We start from the raw sequence: 21,230 nt of genomic DNA, 5'->3' as shown, positions 1-21,230 counted from the left end.
ATATATATATATATATATATATATATATATATATATATATATATATATATTTATATATATATATATATATATATATATATATATATATATTTATATATATATATATATATATATATATATATATATATATAAATATATATATATATATATATATATATATATATAATATATATATATATATATATATAAATATATATATATATATATATATATATATATATATATATATATATATATATATATATATTTATATATATATATATAATATATATATATATTTATATATATATGTATATACATATATATATATATATATATATATATATATATATATATTTATATATATATATATATATATATATATATATATATATATATATATACATTACACATCTATCAGATAATGTTTACAAAGAAAATACCATTTCACCATTTTGTGGAAAAAAACTATCCGAAACTTTTATTTGCAATAATGTCTGCAACCCAAATCCGATTTAAAATTTAGATATGATGGTTAAATACGCTACCTCGTAAAATATTTTCCAACAATATGAATGTTCCACGCCAGTACAAATGATCAAGTACAAAATTATGCGTCTAGCAGTTTGTATCATCAGATTTTTCTTGAATACTGCAATTTTGAACAGCATCAACACCGGTCGAAACTGGTGCTCCGTTCGATCCATTTTCATCTTCAGAAATGACCAAGTACGGCTTTTCGGTTTTCTCATGTATTTGGTGTTCTCTTAAAGACGCAGTTGTCACAAGCGAAAGGTCGTTTCGATTTATAACCAACTGAACAATTGCAGTTATCGGGACTGCCAGGAAACTCGGAAACGCAATCATACAACCCATGAAGGAGCTCCAAATAGGGTAGGTATAAGAACCGTAACTCAAGGGAGAAAAGTTAATCCAGAACATAACTGCAATAAATATGCAAAGCAGCGGGCACAAAATGTACCAACATATCAAGAAATACATTTTCATAATCGGGCCGAGATTGGGCATCATTGATTTGATATCGTTCGTGAATCGACGACCTCCGTAGCAATACGAAAGAGTTATTGCTTGACAGAAACAGAGAAACAGAACAATAAATCCACTTGCAGAATAGAAATCGAGGATTTGAAAGTAGTACATACCGGCGTTAGTTGTAAAAACTAAGCCTACACTGTAAAAAAATACACTCAGTATTGTAATTAAAACTTTGCGGGCGTGTGGGAAATTGAAAATCTGTGAAAATGCATCCATAATTTGTCGGGTCAAACCCTCGACCGATACGAATTGGGAATCTAAGCCCAGGAATAGAATCATAAGGAAAAAAGAAGCTGTTAGAACTTTGGACCCTATCGGCAGGAGAGACAGAGCCGTAGGGTACGCAATAAAAATAAGCCCAGGTCCTCCGTCGGAGACTTCTGAAACTTCGATTCCCCGTTCATGGGCCATATAACCCAAAGTGGTAAATATACAGAGACCGCCGAACAAACTAGTTAAGCAGTTGACAATAGTATATAGTAAAGAATCACGCAAAGCATTGTGTCTGTACTTGTTAAAACTTCCTAGTGTTGTCATGGTTCCATCTCCCAAGCCCATGGAAAACATAATCTGGGTTCCAGCATCTAGCCAAACTGACCCAAGCCAGAGTTTTGAAAAATCTGGCTTGAAATAATAAGTTAAACCATTCATGGCGCCTTCAAGTGTGATTCCCCTGATGAACAGAATAAGAAGCATGAAGTATGGAAAAAGGCCTGTAAACCAAACAATCTTCCCAGTATATTGTACTCCTTTGATTATACAAGCGTAAACTATAATCCAAGAGGCCAAAAGACTCAAAGCCATATGTGGTTGGATGCTTCCCAAAGTTTCCATTCCATCCGAAAGTCCAAGAACTCCTTTCGTCCAGAACAGTTCAGCCGGTTCTTTTGTCAAGCTGCTATTGGCTGACACGGAGCCAACCGTATGTGATTGGTCAATAGAGTGCTCGAGACAATTTGGTCCGTAACTGTCGAAACATTTAGTCCAAGGCATTGTCGAGTTGACTATCGTTGAATATAAATAGTATAGTGACCATGATATAACAACAATGTAATAAAGAGAAACATAAGACTCTATAAATATAGTTGCCACGCCAAGACCTTTCATCAAAGGAAAAATGTTCCAAGCCCCTGGCCCGCTTTTTGACATAAATTGTCCCAGTGATATTTGCAGAAAAAGTAAAGGAAATCCAGCTCCAAAGAGAGTTACAAAGTATGGAATTAGGAAAACGCCGCCACCGTTTTTGTAACACAGGTAAGGAAACCTCCAGAAATTTCCCAATCCAACGCTGTAGCCAATGAGGGTCATTAGGAAGTCAAATTTACCTGACCAGGTTTCGCGACCTTTGCGGTCAATGGAAGCAGTTGATTTCTGAATCTTTTCAGTCATCTTCTTTGATTGATTTTACTGAAACAGAAAGTTTGAAAAAGTAATTAAAAACCTATTTTTATTCACTATTTCGTCATCAAGGAGGTAAAATGATAAAATGAAGTAAAATTGACCCTGTAAATCTGGAGTGCAGTCGGCCAAAATTGAATAACAGCGAATAACATTGAGTTGAATTCCACGTTAAATCAGTTCAAATGTATCCTACTCAAAACACCCTAAGCAGATGATAGGTGACTAAATGTTCGTCAAAAACAACCAGTTTGCAATATGAAAATTCCTAAAAATCATTAATAACGAATTTCTTTTCCAAAAAAGTTCAAAAGATTAAAAAAAGATGTTTGCTAACATTGTAAAAGTATCGGTAAACCAATTTTTGGAACAATTCGCTACTTGCTTATTGTGATTAATTGTTGGGCATAAATCACCACTGAGTGTATGAGTTGTTTTTAATGTAAATGGAGCAGCACATCACTTTTATTTATAGGTTTGATAAGAATTTCTCAAAATATTTTGCCTCTACCCAAACTTTTGTTCCGACCCCCACTTTAGTGGGGAGGGAGGAACTATATACTCAACTGGGTTTTTTTTGTTCAGTCAATTTTGGCCGACCGATATATTCATCGTAGAGAATTGTGAGTGGTATCATTACAAAACCCGTCCAGCGTAGAATACGGAATTAAAAAGTTTTTTTCGATTTTCATGTTTTACAGGGAGTTATCGAGGTTTAAAGTTTTGTGAACATTAGACTGTTTTTGTTCACATTTTCAGTAATTTTTGCCAAAATTTGGCACAATTTCGCTAATTTAATTCAATTTAGTTAAAATTGTTAACGGCAGTGTGTTGTTGTTACCGTTAAGATAGAAGAGCGTTGCTGAATTGTTTGATTGAGGTTTTTTTGGCTAAAATTTTTGATAAAATTTTCAAAATTCAAACTTTTTTCATTAAAAATGGCACAAAATATGCTTTTTTAGTCCTTAGTGACCTAGAAACGTTAACCCAAACTCCCTAATCTCAAAAAAAAGAGCACTGGTTGCAATTAGGTGACGTATCAAAGTCTTCTGGAATTAAATGTTTGCCGTTTTTTGAATATTTAACTCGATAATTATACAAAATGCATCTTTTTTCTCAATATTTGAAGAATTCCACTCAACAATTGATCTAATTCGCATATACTTGGAACCCTTGGTCGGTTTGCTGGGCGTGCGAGAAAATCAGGGAAAGGTTCGATAATATCATGAACTCTTAGAATCCGAGACTTCTTGGTTTTCATTTTGATGCTGCATTTTTTCAAAATATTTTACTTTTGTTCTTTTAATGTTAATTACTGACAATATTTTTTATTCACGGCTCTTTTGATGACAGCTCCAATTTACGTAAATTTGAGGCCGAATGTAGATATAGTTTGTTTGCAGAGAACCGAAGAGTTTTTATGGCTTTGAGGAAGAGTTTTATTAAAAATTAACTGAATTCTTGTCTTTTGCTTTCAATTGTTATTCCTTTGGCAGTCTGATTTTTATGTTTGAAAATTCAAAGATCTAAATTTCTTCCTCATGAGGTGCAAGTGAATTTTTTCTATTCATTCGGTTGTTACTTAATGTCTCTTATGTTATTGAATGTATTTGTTTTAAGGAAATTTCTGGGATTTTTTGAACTTGTCAATTTTTTATATTATTATAGGCAACATTTTGCTCATTTCCAGTAATTACAGATACACCTTTCCTCCTTATAAAATAAAAAATAATTTTGTGTCCGATTGTTTTAACAGAAGGTTATCTTGCTGTTGGTACTACAAGTTTTTATACAAAATTCTCTGATTTTTATGCTTAATTGCTCATTTTTGCTGTTGTTTTTGTTTCTTTTGTAATTTTTCACAATATTTAACAATCTAACCGCAAAACAAAAGCTTTGCAACACTTGAAACTGAACATAATTTTTGTTTTCTTAACATATGGTTTGAAGGGCTGCGACAGCGTTCTCCTGCAGAAATTGGTACAGGTTTTTATTTGTTGTTAATTTGTTGTTAATTTTTATTTGTTGTTAATTTTTGTTGTCATATGCAGAATATTGTGTAACTAAAGCTCTGTGGCCAACTAGAGTTTAAAACAATTGAAATTAAATAACTGATATCGGTTAATAACTAGTGGCTGTTTTGACCTTCGATTTAAATTTCTAATAAAAAGAGTAATAGTATTCATCAACTTATCCCTTTTTGTTCTAGTTTGAGTTTTTTCGTAGTTTACAATGTTGTATCTTTTTCGTAAACTAGCTTCAATATTCAGAGCTCATTTTAATGTTTTCTTGAATCAACCAAAAAATTTTTCTGTTGTTTAAACTTTTTAATGATGTTCACAGGGCTTACACAATTTGTTTCAGAAGAATTTTGTGAAGTTTAAATACTTTTCAGTTTTTGTGGCTCTTTTTGTTGTCATTTTGTCGTTTCACAAAAAGTTTTTAAGATGATCAAAGGAGACGCAAATGAAGATGTTGTATTCTCGCGGTTAATTTAATGGATTCAAAACTGTGGTTTCATGAATTTGTTTTTGAAAGTTATTAGTTCAGCTCGTACTTCATGTTATTTTATAGTCTTATGATTTAGTCTCATTAATAACAGTCGCAATTAGTTTTCTAATTAGATAAAAGACAAACTGTTTGCTCTTTTAGTAGAAAGCTTTTGTTGGCTATGAATTTTGAAACCATTTGTTTTTAATAAAAAAAAAAGAGATAGGTTTTTGAGATCTGCCAAAATTATTTCTGTTAAATTGTAGCTTAGCATCTCTAAATACAATTCAAATCATTTATCTTTTGAAATACAATTTGCTCTACATAACGGTTTTATTTTCCTCAAATGGTCTTTCTTCTTGGAACAGCCAGTTTTCTTAAAACCAATTTTCGCGATTTTTGCAAGTTTGACCTTTTTTGAAGGTTTTGTTTTTTTTCACAGTATCACAATAATGAGTGTCATTTGACGTACAAGTTTTGTCACCTGCAAAAACTGCAAACGAAGACCTTTAGTGTTTTTTGTAAACACCTTAATATTTAATTGATTTGGGGGACATCGTTTTCGTGCATAATTTTTTGTGCAAACTTTGCCCGTATTTCTCGTTCTTTTTGTAGTCGTATGACATATCCTTGATAATGAAAGGCCTCATTCAGTCTCTATTGAGGTATAAAAGACTCTCTTAATGATTTCATTTGATGTGTAATGTTTCTAATCAGTTCGAATTTAATATTTCTTTTTTTTAAAAAAAGCAATGTCTTAACAATTTTTTGCCGCTTTTGCTCATTTCTAGTCGACTTGTTGCCAATTCGCCTTGAGGAAAAGTCCCATATTTTGTTCCAAAACGCACCGTTTAATCTTCTTAGTATAAGTTTTATCTGATGCCCTTTTGATTTGGTTATTATTGGTTTTCAAAAAATGGACAAGGAGTTTTTGTCGTAATTAATATTTGTAACTATTTGATTTTTTTTGCCGTCTTTTCTGGTATTCATATTATGGTAGCCACAGGTCTCATAGACCCTTTATAGTAGATTGTTTTATTCTTTTAGTAGTTTGTTGAACGATATGTTGATTTGTTGAATTTTTTATCTCTTCCTCATTTGGTAGACAATTAAGTGAAAAATGTAGATGAGCGGGGTCGGAATTTAATGTGCGAACGCACATTACCGAGCCTCCTTGTCTCATTTTATATTTTAAGAAGTCACAACACACGTTTGCAATTCAACTAATAAATTTAAATAGGATGTTTTTATGTTTTTATAAAGAGGAAATAATAAAAGAGATCAACCGAAAATTTATGCAATAACTACATATAATTATATAACTATATACTTTTCTACAATTTGCTGAAAATCACAAGCCAAGTACACACAATGAAGTTAAAAAATGTATGAAATTAATTTAAACAGAAACTAATTATATAAAAAAAATCAAAAATGATTGAAGGCAGAAAACCGCTAAGCAAAGATCAAAATCACTAAATATTAACAAATTAAAAAATAAACGACTTTCCTCAATAATGATGACTCACCAACAATTTTTCTGAAGTTTGCAGCCATAAAATTTTTAACTCTCTTCTATAGCAAAAATAATTGTTTCTTTTTTAGAACTGTAGACTTTCATTTAATGGTATTGTGTATTTTAAAAAAAGTTAAATAAAACAAACCCAGAAAAGTTTTAATTGGAGATGCCTGTTCGTCAGCTCTAACTTAAATGTTGGACTCCCTCTGCAGAAATAATTTACAATTTGACAAAAAGTTGTTCATGTTCTAGCCTTGATTATTTTCCACTTCGTTACTTGTTTCTTTAGATGAAAAACTGCATGTTTTTCTGTGTTCGCTTAATTTCAAACTGCTAAATCTATTTCAAAAGTACTGAAACCATAAAACGGTAGTTCATAAATTTCTAATCCGCCAATTCTTCTAATCCATTAATAATGTGTATTGCATAGAATTGGAATATCTGGAATGGGGGTCTATCCTATTCAAAATTCCTCAAGTATACTTAGAATCCTTTCCTGAAAGAATAATTTAAACGGAAAGGTAAAACTTCACAAACATAATGCTCTTAAATGGAATAAAGGTTTATACCAGGCCCTCCTCATTTAAACTTGCAGAAGCCTAAACACAAATGAATTAAATAAATGAGAAAAAAACACAAGTAAAAGTCCTCCTGACTCATTACTTGAAAAGGTATTCTCATATATGAAAAATTTTGTTATTAAACAGAAGTTGGCAATTATACGGTTGAGAACTATATCTGCTTTTCATTCACAATTATTTAAACACTGAATCACCCATTCTATTTTAAAGAGGATTGATGATGCCTCCAAGTTCCCTTTTCTAACTAAACCTACTTAGTGATTGGTGAGATCGTTACTTTTTATAGTCAACCAAAAAAGTGTCTGAAAAATGAAGCTATACATACAGAATTATGTTGTCCTACAAATATGTGACGTGAAATTACTAAATCCGATATGACTTCATACTGATTAATTAAAAAATACCAAAGTTAATTAGAAAATCAGTTAAAATTTTTTAACACTAATTTCCGTTTGTGTCAAGCAAAAAAATTTCTTTATACTCTAATATATACAAGTTTTGATTTCTGCTGAACTACAAGAAAAGACCAGAAAGAGAAAACGGAGGAGAATTTGCTGAGTTGTGTTAACGAAAAGTATAGTTAGCTGAGTTTTTTTTCAACAAAAAGCACTAAATTCGAACAATTAATTATTATCTCACTAATCGACCCAAGAGTATTCCATAACTTGACTATAACAACAGTGTTTTTGTTTTCATTAAGATTTCGTGACCCAAAACTCAACGCAACAATTATCCCACAACTTGGTATTTTCCCCAAATTGGCTAAAAAGAGGCCGTATATATATACTTCTAACCCACATTTCTTTGAGAATCTTATTGGGTTTTATCGAAAACAGTTTTATTGTATGGAAAACACGTTTTTCTGGTCAATGTTTTTCAGAGGTCATTCATAACTTTGATATCATAAACCCCTAATTCGAGCTCTGATAATTTCTTTAGTGCGTGAAAAACAGAAGGTAGATCTACAATTGAATACATATCAGAATCAACATTTACTAAGCAATCCCCTACTGTAAGTTATTGGTTCACCATTATCATGTCAGTATAGTTCTAAACTTGGATTTCGCTTCGATTTGGAGAAGAAATCAATGTCAGAATTAATTTGCTTCTTTTCCGAAAAACAGTTAAATTAAAATTTCCTTTCCTGCATTCTACCCACTTGGACTAAACTATTCTCCTTGAATAGTATAATGTCATGCAAAGATGCAAAGTGTATTTATAAAAAAACCACCATCACAAGTTTTGCCGTACGATAGTTCTTATCAAAATGAATCTCTACCAGCAACATTTCTTCCCATAATTTCTGTCTTTCTTTCGTCTGTATTCCATTTTCCAGATCTTTTTTCTCATCGTTTGACAAACGTTTCACGTGTATACTCTTTTCGTTATCCAACTAACCTTTTCCTAATCGCCCAAAAAGCAGCAAAAACAGATCCAGGCGTCCGCAATGTGAGAGCAAAGAGGCCAGCCACTTCATAAGTGTGATGGGCTAGTATGATTGAGAACCAGGTGTTGTCCCGTTTAACTCTTTTTAATGAGCGTGTAATACTCTTCAACTAATTGGTTGTTATTTTGATGAACCACCGATTGTTTTCTTTTATCACAACCTCACTCAAATTCTAGGAAATTGCCAATTTTTCTCCAGTGTTGGGGTTGAAATATTTTGATTCATGATCCGTTTCTGTTGAACTTTTTCCCCTCCTCGACTCGTTCAACACTTTAATCCACTGTGCAGATTTGTGGCCTTGGCTTGAGATGATGAAATTCAGCAGTTTTAGTTGGGCGTTGGAGTTTGTTCGCGTAGTTAACTTAATTTTATGATATCAATTACATGCACCTAAACATTGATTTTTTTTCAATTTTTCTTAAATGTAGTTGTATATATTTTTTAAAAAGTTGCGAGAACGCTCAATAAGGGCAATTAGAAAAAAATGATGCACAAATCACATGGAAGAAAAAGATTGAGAAGTATATTGACTTTTTGAACCTGCAAATGTCACGAAAGCATGGCACCTACGAAAAGAAAGTGTGCATTCTGGTGTCTTTTCTCTTTGTTTTTGCTCTCCGCTAAAACAAAGAAATCTTTCAAAATAAAAAAAATTGGGCCCAAATGTTGTCTCTAACTGAGTTGAAGTTGTTCTTGCGAACGCTTTATTAATTTTGGTATATTGCTTTTCATTGGTTTTTGACGACCTAAAAAAAACAAAAACAATTCTCCAATTCGGACAATGTGTAGTTAGCAAATTGTACTTAGCAATGCACACATGTGCTTAAAACAAAATGTTCAGTAAAACGATGATCAGCCAGAATTGAAAATAAATTTTGCAGTTTCATTGGTTCTTCAGCAGGATGAAGTGTTAACATAGCTTGCCAGTCTGCTACGAGTCAGTTCAACCCTACCATCAAAGTAGCTTCACTATTCGTCTCATAGAAGGAGTGCAGCTGTTTGGTACTCTAGAAAATGAATAGTGTTGGTGGTAGCTACGCTTCCTCCGCGCTTTTTTCCTTAATTTAACCTACTTATTGATTAGTGAGATTGTTATATTTTATAGTTACTAAATAGGTATGTCTAAAAAATGAATTGTGCTTACAGAACTATGTTGTCCTAAAAAGGTGGGGCGTGGAGTTACGAAACCCGGTGTGACCTTATTCTGTTTCCTTGTAAAAATGCCAAAATTCATTAAGAGTCACCCGGTAGCTAATTAACTCTAAGTTTTATTCGGGGGTCATTCATAACTTTGATATCTTCAAGTCCCTAATTTGGGCTCTAAGACTTTGAAGCTATCAAAAAAACAAAGGTGGATATACAATTGAATCCTTATCGGAATCAATACTTACAATTTTATCCGCTCTTGTCAGTTAATTTATTTTGCTATTATTGTCATCGTACAGTTTTGAACTTAGATTTCGCTTCCGTTTTGTGAATAATTCAAGATCAGTATTATTTTGGCGCTTTCCCCGGAAAACTGTTAATTTAAACGTTCTTTCATTCTACCCACTTGGAGTAAACTGTTCCCCTGATTAGTATAAAGCCATGCAAACGTATAGGGTGTTATTATAAGAAACAATTCTTAGAGTTTCCAAAATTCATATTTCTTCCACTAAGTTCCCTCTTACTTCCGTCTGTATTCGATTTTCCAGATCTCTGTACCCATAAGTTGAGGAACGGTTCACGGGTCTACTGTTTTTTTATCCAAGTAACATTTTCCTAATGGGCTGCAAGAATGGATCCAAACATCCTGAATAATGTTAATACGAAGCCGCCAGCCACTTCGACAGAGTGTTCTACCAAGATTGAAAACAATGTTTTGTCCTATTGAAAGTTTTTTAATGAGTATTTAGTCTGCCAATCATTTTCTTCACAATTTGAGATGTTATGTCTAGTGTTGAAGCAAGTGAAACCCAGGTTGAGGTCCAGACCCAAATTAGTTTATGATCAGACCTAGCAGAGCGCACACCCGTGTGTTCCCAGACCGAAATTACAGGGTCTGGAAGGAAGTTCGAGCACACTACAGTCTGGACGATAGTCTGGAGATGGTCTGATCAGAGGTCGATTTGGTCTGCAAAGTCTGATCATAGGCGGATTCGAGCGCACTTGGGTCTGATCAGAGGCAACTTTGAGCGCAATTGGGTCAGTTCATAACCTCTTCGAGCGCATTTGGGTCTGATCAGAAATGTTTTTGAACGCAATTGGGTCTTATCAGGGCCCATTTCGAGCTCAATTTTTTGTTCATTTTTTTGTTTTTTTACTCAGAGATGTTGGATCTGCCAAGAGGCAGCCATAAGGCAGCGTTCTGATCAGAGAATAATCTAAAGTCCGATAGCTCAGATCAGAAAAAAGGAGTCCAGCTGATAGCAGAGGCCCGTCCCCATCAGAAGAGATTTTGATCAACTGGAGACCACGATGTTTCTTGTGGAAGGCTGTCTAAACTCATCCATTGAGTCAGAAATATACACTAAATGGTACACTAAATAAAATTGGTTCTCAACAGTTGGGTTTCATGTTCTTTAGCAATACTTTTATAATTAATTTTTTCTTCGATGAATTAAATACTGCAAACATCAGTTTTTATGAAATGAATAAGTTATAGCAAAATTAAGATTTTTTCATAAGTAAAATTTTTCTTTGATCAGGTTATTTCGAGCGCACATGAGTCTGATCATAGTCTGATTAAGGTCTGGGCAATGGTCTGAATTTGAGTCTGGACCATGGTCTGAAGATGGTCTGATCAGAACACCTTCGGTCTGAAAAGTCTGATCAGAGACTTTTTGTGTCTGGAAAGTCTGATCAGAGGTAACTTGGGTCTGGAATGTCTGATCAGGGTGAATTTTTGTCTGGAAAGTCTGATCAGAGATAATTTCGGTCTGTAAAATTTGATCAGACAAAAATTTGGGTCTGGACCTCAACCTGGGAAGTGCCGATCTATTTCTGTGCGGCGTCAGAGTCCAATTTGCTTTCTTCAGTCACTAAAAACTGTTCTTTTTCGTTCTTTTCTTTCTTTGTAACACCCTTTTTTCGATACAATGATCTAATTCTGTGTGGAGTCAGAGTTCTTTAGCATCATCAGTCGGTAACAAACTGTTCTTTATCGTTCTTTTCTCTCCTTGTATAATCACTTTGTCGTCATGGAGAGTAAACTCCAATTGAAATGATTTTAATTTTGTTTAACAGTCAATTTCCTCATTTATCACGACCTCACTCAAGTTCTAGGAACTTTTAAACTTCATCCAGTATCGGGCTGGAATAAAGTTGGTTTCATGATATCTTGTCTGTTAAACTTCCGACTTTTCTTCTTTCGTTTCCTTTACTTCTTCCGCTACTGCATAATAATCTGAGTGGTTTTCTACGCCAGTTTGTTTTCTACGACTATGCTTTACCAATCTCAGAATGGAAAAATATTGAAAAGGATACTAAGAAATGTATATTTTTTATATTGGTCAGCATTTCGTTGAATGAAGACCATTCAGCTTTCTCTAAGGCGCCACTAATTCAACGTTTTATTTTTGAGTTGGTTTTTTTTATACATTACTTGTCTTTGAAGTCCTTTGTCTGTGAAAAAATCAACTTGATTTTGCTTTGCCTATACAATTTATCGTTGTTCGTTGTGGCTTGTATTTTGGTCTCCCTCATTACAGCTCCGCTCCCAGGTGATTTCTAGTGAAACGAAATGAATTATATAAAGTTTTCATTTTGAATCGAAAAAATTCTATTTCCATTTTGGTTTTCATAAAACAACAATAACAGTGGAATTTTGAGGTTTGTCTGTATTTGTTTCTTTGTTGTAGTGTCTTTTTTCTCAATAATAACAAATCTCATCAAATTTCTAGGGCACAATTAGTGGTCTGATAATTTCATTTCATAGCTAAGATTACAGACTAAGATATGGTTTACTTTTGAAAACTTACAGTTGTTTTCCGAGTTTTGCCTTCATTGGTTGGTATTTACCTGCCTGGTTGTTATTTTTGTCACTTTGTCTTAAACTGCAACTGAACACTATGAAGTGTTTGGTGCTGATTCTTTACTGCGGTTACACGTTTTAAAATGAAGTTAGGTCTAAAAACAGTTCTTTTTATAGGCTTTTTCTCTTTTCTTTGCTTTGTTTTGCTAGTGTCGAGTCATTTTCTTCTTTAAGAAGAAAAAACTGCTATTAGCTCAAAATGGTTTTAATTAGGTCATTAGTCTATAGTTGAATTTTTGTTAGTTGAATTGGATAGTATTTGAACTCAGAAATCTCTTTTTTTGTTGACTAAATTTAGTTAAGTTTAAAAAAATTGTTTTTTCCCTGAGAAACTGAATCATCGTAATTTCCCATCTCCAAATCATTTTCACAGTTCAGTTTTCACCTATCCTCGAAAAAATAACAACCGGCTAACGTCGGGAGAATTGCTCTCAAACGACCGGCGAGCGGTTGGTTTCTTTAGTAGCTAGGCACGGATTATTGGGGCTAGCTTTAGATTAATTGAAGGGGCGTAAGGTGAGCGCAGCGGGGGTGCGAACGTGGATTGTCTCCAAATCATTTTCTGTTAATCGCATACTTGAAGATTAGTGGGCTCAACGGCTCTAATAGAACCTAATGCAAACTGGGCGCTACATCCTTGTCCCATTTCTGAAGACAAAATCAAATGGGTCAGACAAAAAATCGGCCGATCGAAAAACTGCATAAAACAGACAAACAGTATTAACATATTTGCCACACACAAGGGGAGCACCGGGGGGTGATGGAGTGGCAACAGTGGGGGGAGTCAATCTCTAAGAAACGGCCTTCGCACCATAAGTATAAATCTCCAAATCAGATTCTTTGAATTGCATACTTGAAGACTATTGAGCTGAAGGGCTCCAAAAGCACTTAAAGCCCGCTGGGCGCTATATGTTTATCCCGTTTTTGAGGACGAAAACTCAAATGCGTCAGACGAAATATTGCTCAAAGGAAAAATTGCATAAAAAAGACCGACAGGACTAATATAATTGCTACAGCCTTCGTTTGAGAGCAATTAAAAATAACCTGACCGGAATACATATCTGTACACTTTCGAAAATCTTTCAAGCATCCCTGAGAATCCATTAACCTGCTTTATAGTTAAAGTTTTTATCTCTATTTCATTTGCAGACAATTATGCGAAAATGAGGGTTAGTGGTGTCGGAAAATTATGCGCAAATGCACATTACCAATTCGAGTTGTCTGGAGTTACAGAAGGATTCAATAGGTAGCTAATAGTTTCATTGAGATGATTCTCTTCTATTTAAAAATTAGTGAGTATTACAATTTTAAATTTTCAATTCGGTATTTTCTGTATTTCTTAAGTTTTTTTTTAACTTTAAAGTTGTTAGGCCTTTAATAGGAGAAAGACTTGGACGGAAAGTCATGAATGGTTTCCTTAGGAATCTTTTTCAGAGTAGAAATAAAAATTGAAACTTGTTTTCAATTCTTTGTCTTTTCATGAGTTATCAGGTTCAAAAAATTTCTGCAATTCAGCTAAGTTTTTTCATAATACCGATGACAAAATTGTAGTCTTATTAATTGTGCGACCCAATGGCAAGGCCACTATTCTTTTTGTTGACAATTTCACTAAAGAGAAGATTTGGACTCTATCTTTTCAAGATCTTTGCCTTTTTTTCTCTCTTTCTCATTTTATTCATTCCAAAATCAATAGGAGGTCAAATTGAAATAGCGATTTTGGCAAAACTAGGAAGCCAAAAAAAGCATAAGGTTCATTACTTTTGAGGCGTAAAATCTTTCTAACTGCTTTTGGAGTGGTGGGAGAAGTTCTTTTTTGAACAAATTCTGGGATTTTTTTTGAGAAAATTGTTACTCAATTTCGACAATTTGATTGCTGTCTGCGCTTCGTTTTCAGTTCCTGCAGAAAATGATTTAGAGCTCATAAAACTGTTGTATTTAAGCTATAGCATGAGTCGATCAATGGACAATTCAAAAGGCGTCGATCAATGGACAATTCAAAAGAGTCGATTATTGGAAAATTCAAAAGGCTTCGACTTCATATGTTTTTATAACCATATTTTACCGTAATTGCTCCAGTTTTCGATTTTTTTGTCGCTTAATATTCTTTAAGAATGTCCCATTGAGGTTTTGAAGCAACATGATTTTTCCTGTATAAAGTTTTGTTTTATGAGTTTATTAGTTTTTATGGTTTTGAGGCAACAAAACTCCATCATTTTGGTGATACTATTAGTTATGCTTGTATTTTTTATAGAGCAACATAAGTGGACAATTGAAGCATTTCAAATCAAAAATTTCTTGTTTTTTTTCTTGTTTGACAATGTGCTTACATGAAATTTTAAGGAATTATTGAGCTTTTCATCTGTTTTCAGTTTCTTCTCTTTTCTTTGCATTACGTTTCAACAATGACAGTTATTATTGAGCTTTCTAATTAGGCACAAAAGAAATCTTAGAATTAACTTATAATCATCACTAACTTAATGTTTTCCATTTTTTGTTTTCTCCGAAGTATTATCGCAAAGTATTGAACGGACGGATAATAAGGGCTTTAGGGAGCCAATAAATAACTTTTATGTTGTTTGAGGTCTTTAGTTTATGCTTTGCTTTCTTCTGATGTCATTTGTCTTCCAAATTTTTAATTGTCTTCTTTATATTTGCCTTTATTTTAATCGTTTTTTCTGCCTTATGTACTACGTCTCTTCAATGACAGCTTCCCGTGACTTCTAGTGAAAGCAAGTGAATTGGTGCCTGAAGTTTGGTGCTTGAAGTTTAAATTGGAGAATTTGATCGCAATGTTGTTTTTGTATAAATAACAGTAGACTTTTGAGATTCTTCCGTTTCCGTTTAGTGTTTTTGTGCCTCTCCTTGAAAATAATACACAGTTGCAACAAATTTGTATTGCAGTCTCAATGGCATAGTGATTTGAATTGATATCTAAAACTACAGAAAAAGATGTTTACTTTTGAAAACGTACAGTTCTTTATCAATTTTTAGATCATAATGTCGGCATTTACTTGCCATGTTGTTGTTGTTATTTCTGCCCTATTGCTGTTGCGTGCAATTAAGAATCAATATACTGCTGTTTTCGATGACTGAATATTATGAGGTAAATGTTGCTGGTGTTAAACAAGCCGCTACATAGAAGTTACATAAACAGCCGTTAGAAGTGAAAAGAGTTGTCTTTTAAGACTTTTTCAAACTGTTTTCTTTGTTTTATTTTGCGAACGTAGAGGTTTTTTATTGTTGACATTAAATTTTTAGTCCAGGCTAGAAGAGAAAAACCTGTCCGGTATACATGTTTGCACATATTAGACAATTCATCAATTATCCTTCAGAGTCCAATAATCTGTATTATATTGAGTTCTCTATTTCAACTTCATTTGCAGATAATTATGTCAGGAACGTGGATGAGTGGGTTAGGAACTTTATGTGCAAACGCACATTTCCAAACCTCCTTATTAGAGTTTAGAGAGCTAATAGTTTCAACGAAAAACGTTCGTTCCCATTAAAAAAATAGAGAATTTTATGGTTACACACTTAAGTTTTATTGTTTTTCAGCCTTTTTGTTTTTCTATAAGTTATAATTCGCCTCTAAGAACAAAATTTTGCTTTTTTGCTTGGAAATTGTCACTATAATAAGTTTTTTGCTCACTAGGTACTGTTCTCTACAGAAATTTGAACTTCTCAATTTTGGTAGATTTTATTTTCTATTGCACCCTGTCCCCTCTTGAGGGTATTAAAATAAGACCATCATAACTGTTCTTCAGATACTTGAACATTCATTTAGAATTAAGATTGAAACCTTTAATGATTGTTTTACTGTTCAAAAAAGGTCCACAAGTCGCAGCATACTATGATTGTGAAAAAATTTCAACCCGCCTTTCGCTTAGTCATTTAGTTTATTTCACGCATTTTTGGCGTCAAAATAACATGGCTGGGTTTAAAACGACACCAATTTTGGGTCCAAAACAAAGAGCTTTTATTTAAAGATGCTTAATATTAACAGTTAGATAACAATTTAAAAAAAATGGATTAATTTTTTGTGAAGTTTTCAATTTCCTCCCTATTTGGGCCTTGATCACATTTTTTTTTCTATTTTTTGTGAAAAGGTAAGGAACCTACTCTGCTTTTGTTTTCTAAGTTCTAAAACGTGGTAAAAATAAATAATGAACGCAATAATGGTTGTAAAAGTACATTAATTTTTCAAGTTTGTCGATATTTCACGTTTCTATCATTTCTTAATGCATTACAGTCGTAATAATTTGATAATGGACGAAAATGAATGAGAATATGTGTCAGTTAGAAATTGCACAATTGCAAACCATCATAAATTGTAAAGCATATCAGGTAACAAAATGTGTAATAATAAGTTATGATTTTAGTCGTCAAATTGAATCTGAATATTACCCGCGATAAATTAAAACTCAATGAAATCTATATCAATACAATGCGTTTGTTACTCGAATTAGTGGAGCGATGTATGATTTATCTAATTTTTCTACTCGATAGTCCCATACTGTCATTGAAACGGTGAAAAGTACTGAAATTAAGCTTTTGGATTCTTATCAAAACTTCATGTAATTCTTGCTGCAAAAGTTCTTATTGCTCGCTTGGGTTTGTGATCTTCTTAATAACACTTCAGAAGAGCTGAGCCCCTCTTGATTCATCGAGGTACGACTGATTAAACAGATCGTTGTTCAAATACCAGTATGAAAGTTTAAACTTTCGGACAGATGATATCACAAGTTTTTGCAATAAAATTAGAGGTTTCATATGCATCTGATATATTCTTTCTTCAAACAATTAAACATTATTTCTTTCTTCACACAACTTAACATTATTTAGTTAAATTTGTAAAATATTCAAAGAAGCGAGAACAAAAATGACCCGTTACAGTGGCTTTTTAAAATTCTTATTACAGCTTTTCAGCCAAAAAAAAAACGAAAAACATGAAAAAGCTAAATATTCATATAATTGAGCAATTAAGGCCGAGCATTTAAATGAAAATCACTGAAGATAACAATTTTTCATTTCCCTCAAGGATTTATGTAGACAGTGTAAAAGACATGTTCAATGAAAGATTACCTTAGATTAGCTGCTAATCGATACAAAGACGCAAAAAAGGAATATAAAACTCTTACGATTCTAATAACTCTATCGAAAGTTCAACGACTGGTAGAGATGTGGGAAAATCTCTTAAAACTCAGTTTTAATTTCTTTATTTATCGTTCAGTTAACTAGATCTGAGTTGATACGCATTACCTGGAATAGATTGATGTCCGGTTCGCATGAAAAGGAGTCAGAGTTATTTAAATGTGACCTCAGTATGCTACTGCAGAAAACTCTAAATAAGTTAAAATATAGTGCACCTAGGTACTTGTGCCCAAATATTGAGCGAAAAAGCCCTTTTGTTAGGACATTAAGTCCCTCTGGCAACTAAGATAAATTTTTTGACATCTGTGTAAACTGAAACAGTAAGTGAGGTAAGTCAAAAATGAAATAAAAAAAAATCGATTGTATGACAAACAAGATTGTGTTTGTATGCTTTCATCTCGAAAAAATCGATTGCAAAATCGATCGTGTTTGTATGCTTTCATCTCGAAAAAATTGATTGTGCGACAAAAAAATATCAACCGAAAAATAAATCAGTGGTGCGAAATTGTTTTTTTTTAAAAAAAGACCAACAGGACTAAATTGAATGCTACCAATAAAGTATGCAATAAATAAAACAAAAATTCACCTTAATATTTAAAACATGACCAATTAACGCGGGCAAATTGACAAATTGGCAAATTTCAAACGACCGGCGAGCGGTTGGCTTCATCAGTAGCTAGCTTCGGTTTAGTGGGGTTAGCTTTAGCTTAATTGAAGGGGCGTTGGGTGAGCGCAGTGGGGGGGGGGGGGGGGGGGTGCAATGGTGGGTTGATGGGTGGGGCAAAAGGCGGGGGGGGGGGTGAAGTGAGAGGTCGGTTGATGTGGGGGGTGTTGAGGGGGTTGCGGGTCAACATCTAAGAACCGCCCTTCACGCCAGAAGTATAAATCTCCAAAACAGCTTCTATGAGTCGCATGCTTGGAGGTTAATGAGCTGAAAGGATCTAAGAGCACTTATTGCACGCTGGTCGCTTCCTGTTTATCCCGAATTGAGGACGAAAAATCAAATGGGTTAGATAAAAAAAATCGGCCAAGCGAAAAACCGAATAAAAAGACAAGACTAATATAACTGCTACAAAAATTGTTTGAGAGCAATTAAAAATAATGTCCATACCTTTATGTAGTGTAATAATTGATACTATAGCTTATTGAAACTAATTGAATGGAAGGATGCAATATTGATGAAAAATGATTTAAAATGCCTTTTTTGTAGAGACACGTCTTCTCTCGCTTAGTGCAATTTTTTAAAACTACATTTCTTGCTCTCTGTGAGAAACATTCTGATAAGAAAAATATTTATTGCTTTCTCTGCTCTTCAGTTTGTTGAGCAGTTTGACCTTCACACTTTAATCGAACGCACAGCACTTTCTGATAAGAACAAACCCCAACAAAGTTCAGAAAAAAAACACTCGCCATAACTCACCTAGGAGTAGCAAATAGTAGATCAGCTAAGAAAACAATAGTGCAGAAACTTTCTCCGCCCTTTTAACTGCTGGTTTAATTGCAATAAATTTGAATTAAAGTTTATTTGCATACCGAGATCAATTTGCAAATTTTGTTTAGAAATTTGTGTGAATTTTAAATTTCATTAAATTCTACATTCTTTGTTTCAGTAATGCTTAATCCATGCATTGCAACATCTCCTGCAAGTGTGTCACATAAAATACTCCACTTCTGCAGCATTATCAAATTTGAACAAGTGCCGCGCAAAAAATTAAACTTTCTTCAGAATGTTTTTTTTTTTACCAAATTAGCTTTTTTAATTAAAACTAGTTTGGATCTTTTGCGTTTGTGCCCCCCCTCCAGTACGTCATGAACCCTCCAATTGCGGAACCCCATTACATAGTAGATCATTATGTAAAAACATGGCAGGTGCGTCTGGGGGTTGACATAATATTCACCCCACTAAGCCCGGGGGCACAAACGAAATTTTATAAAATTGAATGTCTACGCCCTTTTGCTTACTTTTTTTAATGTACCAAATGAAAAGTCTTTTCGGACTACACTGATTCTAATTTTGTGTATCCCTTCCGAGATCTATTCTGTTTTGCCCCCCCCCCCCCCCCCCCCCGTTTCAAATTATATGTTGTTACATAGCACCTTACTATATAAAAATAGCACGTGCGGCTGGAGGGCGCAAAAGATATAAGCCCGCTAAGCTGGTGGGGGGGGGGGGGGGGTGGAGGGGAGGGCAGAACAGAATATATTCCCCTTCCGTTTGTTCCTACCAGATCATAATAATATCTGCACTACTTGATGCAAGAGTACTCGATTATCACAAAGATTTACTATTTAATTGCACGTGTTCAATACGCTATAATTCTTTTGGGTAAACTTGTCAATCATTATACCATACAATCTTTTTTGTTGCGCAATGTTTCATCAAAAACTAATCAATTGCATGAAACATAAAATAAATTTTTCTGTATTCTTCATGAAAATGTATAGAATGTCAAATTTATTTAAACCAAGGGGATTTCTCGAAAAACAGTTTTGTGGAAAACATTTTTGACGAGAAATTAATCAAAGTGATGAATCAGTTAAAACCGATCGAAGCTGCACATGGGCATTGAAAGATAAATCGTGCGTTTTTTGCGTCAGTAATCTAGATGAAGTGAAGCTAATCTCAATATAACTTGATATAACTTGATAAGTAAAATTTTAGAACGAAAGTCTATAACCCAAACTTATATTTACTTTAAACTGATGAATTAGATAAAACTCATATTTCAATAATTGATCTCTACTATACAAGTATTTAATTCAGAGTACACGAAAGCACTTCAATGTACTATCAAATATAGCAGTCAGGACAAATTTGAGAAGTAAATGGTTTATTGAGAGATTGTTCAATGCAAAATTGTTCCTTATGTTCCGAAAAAAAAACTGTTTGAAGATTTTTTTTTTGTAAAAATTTGTCATTCCTTGAAAAGAAAAGCAGAATACAAACGTCATTTTGTGCTCTTGAACGTTTGCAACCCTTGAAAAATTTCAAGAAATTCAAAAAAATTTAAAATGACCAAACTAAAACGCAACTCACCTTAAACTGGGTGTTTTTCAATTGTTGAAATATATTTTGTGACTCAACTGTTGTAAACTGTTCGCTATGACAAACCAGATGACAATTGAACAATTTCAAGCGATTTACAACAACTGTTTGCATCTAAAGCACTCTTGGAAAATTAATACGTGAACAGAATTCACGAGAAAAGGAAGTTACGTAATAACGTCAGTTATTGATCTGATTTTTTCACACTTGTGAGTAATTTCCGATGTTACATAACCATTGCGTAACTGTCCTTCGTAGGAGAATTTACAAGTGTCTCACTTTAGATCAAACCGGTGCGCCACTTAAATGATCTTTCAGGAGTTTAGAATTTTCAAGTATTATTGTTTTTATTTTCTGCAAAATTGCTGGAACACACAAATAAACATTTAACACTGAAAAAGAACAAAAACACTAGGAATAATGAATATCAGCAGAAAACGGTTCTTATTATGACATTCAACTAAACAATCAGTCATTAGAACAATCAAATTTCAATGCTTTTCTTTCAATATCGTTCATTTTTTCAAAACTTGAATGAGTTTCTTTTGCAA

General features: G+C 33.4%; 1 pseudogene; it reads right to left on the bottom strand.

Annotated features, from left to right (window-relative positions):
• Positions 1–448: 448 nt before the first annotated feature.
• LOC142345839 (sodium- and chloride-dependent betaine transporter pseudogene) lies at positions 449–20,800 on the bottom strand (annotated as a pseudogene).
• Between the last annotated feature and the right edge of the window lie 430 nt (positions 20,801–21,230).

This window comes from Convolutriloba macropyga, chromosome 9 (genome assembly GCF_964194025.1).
Source record: "Convolutriloba macropyga chromosome 9, txConMacr16.3, whole genome shotgun sequence".
Taxonomy (NCBI): Eukaryota; Metazoa; Xenacoelomorpha; order Acoela; family Convolutidae; genus Convolutriloba; species Convolutriloba macropyga.
Note: the sequence above shows the minus strand (reverse complement) of the source record. Positions and strands in the feature narration are given on the sequence as shown.